General features: G+C 36.0%; 1 non-coding gene across 1 annotated transcript; it reads right to left on the reverse strand.

The window, feature by feature from the left end:
• Positions 1–2,577: 2,577 nt before the first annotated feature.
• LOC130959502 (small nucleolar RNA R71) lies at positions 2,578–2,685 on the reverse strand. Its single transcript, XR_009078578.1, has one exon. It is a non-coding gene; the product is annotated as a small nucleolar RNA R71 (small nucleolar RNA).
• Between the last annotated feature and the right edge of the window lie 302 nt (positions 2,686–2,987).

Below are 2,987 nucleotides of genomic sequence, written 5' to 3' on the forward strand. Positions count from 1 at the left end.
TGAGTCTCTTCATTGCATAATCTAATTCGTTTTTGGAATATATCCAATGGTATAAATTCCTTATCTAGAACTTCCGCCCTGTTTAGAATTTCATTTTGAGAGTTCCAATAATTATTCAATTCATCATAGATATGTTTTGTTCCCACCTGCATGTTGGATATTCCATAAAGATTGCTGAACATTCCTGTGATTTCCTCTTAAATATATTGATTCTTGTGAATCTGCTACGTGAAATTAAGATTGTACTTTTGTTCTTCTGCTGAAGTATTGATTAATATAGAATAAGATTTGCTTTTGCTATTACTTTGTGTTGTGCATCTTATGTCGTTCGATTTATGCATTTATCTATATATTAAAGTGCTGATCAACTCTTGCCATTGCTGCTGAGAAAAGAAGGCCGCCAAGTCCAGAGACGCCAACTTCGAGGTGAAAGTCGCTTTCTAAACTGTCCTTTAGAAACATGATGGTAGGTGTTAATTTTCATGTCTTGCATGATTGATTTCTCTAATACTAGTTTAGTTTATTACTTATTCCGTCTATTTGTTTGCAGTTAGATACATTGATTTCTCTAAACTAGTTTGGTTTTTGTGTTTTCTTGATTCGGTTAAACAATGACAAATGGCACAACATTTGGAGCTTCTCAAGACAGTAAACTGAAATGTCTGTTATTAGTAGCTTATTATGTAATCAAATAATAAACTGACAAAAGGCAGAGGACTTTTAATTTCCACTAACAAACATTTGATTCAATTGCTTAATAACAAACTAAAACCAAGTCTAGTTTAAAACCATGTTAAATTTACTTAAGAAGAACTTGACAGTGAAGCTTATATTTCTTAGGTAGCAAATAAATGAATTCCATACGTACAATATTTCAATCTTAGTTTTAGGAAATAATTAATTTTAGTTCTTTGTTAATAATTTCTTGTTTTGGGGATGTGATGCATCAGTGCTATTAGATGATACATCAACTTTTACCGGAGAAATGACAGCAGGTCCTAATGCTAATTCTATTAGAGGTTTTGAAGTCATAGATACCATAAAATCCCAAGTAGAGAGCTTGTGCCCTGGTGTTGTGTTTTTGTGCTGATATTCTTGCTGTTGCCGCTAGAGATTTTGTTGTTGCTGTAAGTATATATAACTTCAATTGATTTATGCATTTATTTATATGCTGAAAGTGCTGATCAACGTGCATTAAGTCACTGGTTACTTTGGCTTTCAATTCAGTTCACATACTTGCTTTTCTCTCTTCAGATTCTTGCCAAGTGCAAAGTTCCTTAGCCCTGGTGTCAGCGTCAAAGATTGCTGAAAAGGCTGGATGTTGTTTAGGAGTTAGATTAGATTTTTTTTAGTATAAAGTTGTTAATTCTTTTAAATGTTTATTTTGGAAGTTGAATTTATTTTTTCTTAACTGTTTCATTCATATCTTATTATGTACATAATTCATATAAATCAATGGAAGATTAATTTTTTAGTATTTTATTTTATTTTAAAGATTAACTTATTAATATTTTTATTTTATTTTCTATTTTTTCTTTTTTTTTTATTTTAAAAGGATTAGGCCACGCTTTGAAAGTGTAACGATAAGTTTTCATTTTCTGGCACGCTTTAAAAGCGTGGCTGTATATCTATTTTTTGGCACATTTTAAAAGCGTGGCTGTATGTCTACTTTTAGGCACGCTTTAAAAACGTGGCTGTATGTCTACTTTTAGGCACACTTTAGAAGCGTGGCTACAGGGTTATACATACCGCCACGCTTTTAAGCGTGCCAATAGATCAAAGCGTGGCAAAAAACAAAGTGTGCCACTAGATCGAAAAAAGCGTGGCGATAGAGCTATCGGCACGCTCGCAGATGTGACCCTTTTAAAAGCGTGCCGATAGCTCAAAAAGCGTGGCGAAAAGCTATCGGTACGTTTTTTTGCCCTTTTCGACACGTTTTAAAAGCGTGGCAAAAAGCTTATTTTCTTGTAGTGCAAGGAATCTCTATACTGTGACATAGAGGATTCCACATTTTCTTGTTCTCTTCTCTTTCATATGAGCAGGAGCAGAGACAAAGGCATTCTTGTTGAAGCTGACCCTGAACCCGAAAGGACCTTGAAGAGAAAGCTAAGAGAAGCCAAAGTACAACTCTCTTTAGAGGACCTGACCGAATTCTTCAAAGAAGAAGAAAACATGGCAGCCGAAAACAACAATAATGCAAACAATGCAAGGAAGGTGCTGGGTGACTTTACTGCACCTACTCCTGATTTTTATGGGAGAAGCATCTCTATCCCTGCCATTGGAGCAAACAACTTTGAGCTTAAGCCTCAATTAGTTTCTCTAATGCAACAGAATTGCAAGTTTCATGGACTTCCAATGGAAGATCCTCATCAATTCTTAGCTGAATTCTTGCAAATCTGTGACACAGTCAAGACTAATGGGGTTGACCCTGAGGTCTATAGACTGATGCTATTCCCTTTTGCTGTAAGAGACAGAGCTAGAATATGGTTGGACTCTCAACCTAAAGAAAGCCTGGACTCTTGGGAAAAGCTAGTCAATGCCTTCTTGGCAAGGTTCTTTCCACCCCAAAGATGGAGTAAGCTTAGAGTGGAAGTCCAAACCTTCAGACAGAAGGATGGAGAATCCCTCTATGAAGCTTGGGAAAGATACAAACAATTAATCAGAAAATGTCCTTCTGACATGCTTTCTGAATGGAGCATCATAGGTATTTTCTATGATGGTCTCTCTGAACTGTCCAAGATGTCTTTGGATAGCTCTGCTGGAGGATCTCTTCATCTGAAGAAGACGCCTACAGAGGCTCAAGAGCTCATTGAAATGGTTGCAAATAACCAATTCATGTACACTTCTGAAAGGAATCCTGTGAACAATGGGACAAGTCAGAAGAAAGGAGTTCTTGAGATTGATACTCTGAATGCCATTCTGGCTCAGAACAAGATATTGACTCAACAAGTCAATTTGATTTCTCAAAGTCTGTCTGGAATACAACA

This window comes from Arachis stenosperma, chromosome 10 (genome assembly GCF_014773155.1).
Source record: "Arachis stenosperma cultivar V10309 chromosome 10, arast.V10309.gnm1.PFL2, whole genome shotgun sequence".
NCBI classification, from domain to species: Eukaryota; Viridiplantae; Streptophyta; class Magnoliopsida; order Fabales; family Fabaceae; genus Arachis; species Arachis stenosperma.